A 643-nucleotide genomic window follows, 5' to 3' on the forward strand; every position below is an offset into this window, starting at 1 on the left:
TCATCAAATTGGTGCCGTTACCAAATTCTAAGTTGATTGTGACATTGGGATTTAGTCATTTTGCTTGAGACTAAGTCAATTTTTGTTTAATTGTGTTATTGTTTTTCTTTCTTTTTCTCCCTTTGCATTTCAGGTGTATGAACACAAGGAGCAGAGGTCCAACAAACCTAGTTCCAAGAGTTGAAGACATTAGAGCACTTGAGAGGGAGATTGCAAGACAGAGAAGAGAAGTAGAGCAACAAGCTCACTTGCAAAGGTTGGGGTTTGATATGGAGAATCTGCCTCAAGATGGTGATGCCCAAGGAGGCATTGAGCCAAGAGCTGATCACCTTCGACAATAACGCCAGCCACAACATCCACCGCGCCAAGCTCGTGCCATTGGAGCCTATGATCAACCTCACATTAATGGTTATAGGTTGGGAATCAGAGCACCATCAGTAGAGAACAACAACTTTGAGATCAAGTCAGGGCTGCTCAACACAATAGAGAACAACAAGTATCATGGTCTTGCTGCTGAAGACCATTTTGATCACTTATACAAGTTTGACAAGTATTGTGGCTTGTCTAAGACCAATGGTGTTTCTGAAGATGCCTTCAAGTTGAAGCTGTTCCCTTTCTCTTTGGGAGACAAGGCACACCAATG

The sequence above is a fragment of the Brassica oleracea genome, chromosome C9, assembly GCF_000695525.1.
Source record: "Brassica oleracea var. oleracea cultivar TO1000 chromosome C9, BOL, whole genome shotgun sequence".
NCBI lineage: Eukaryota > Viridiplantae > Streptophyta > Magnoliopsida > Brassicales > Brassicaceae > Brassica > Brassica oleracea.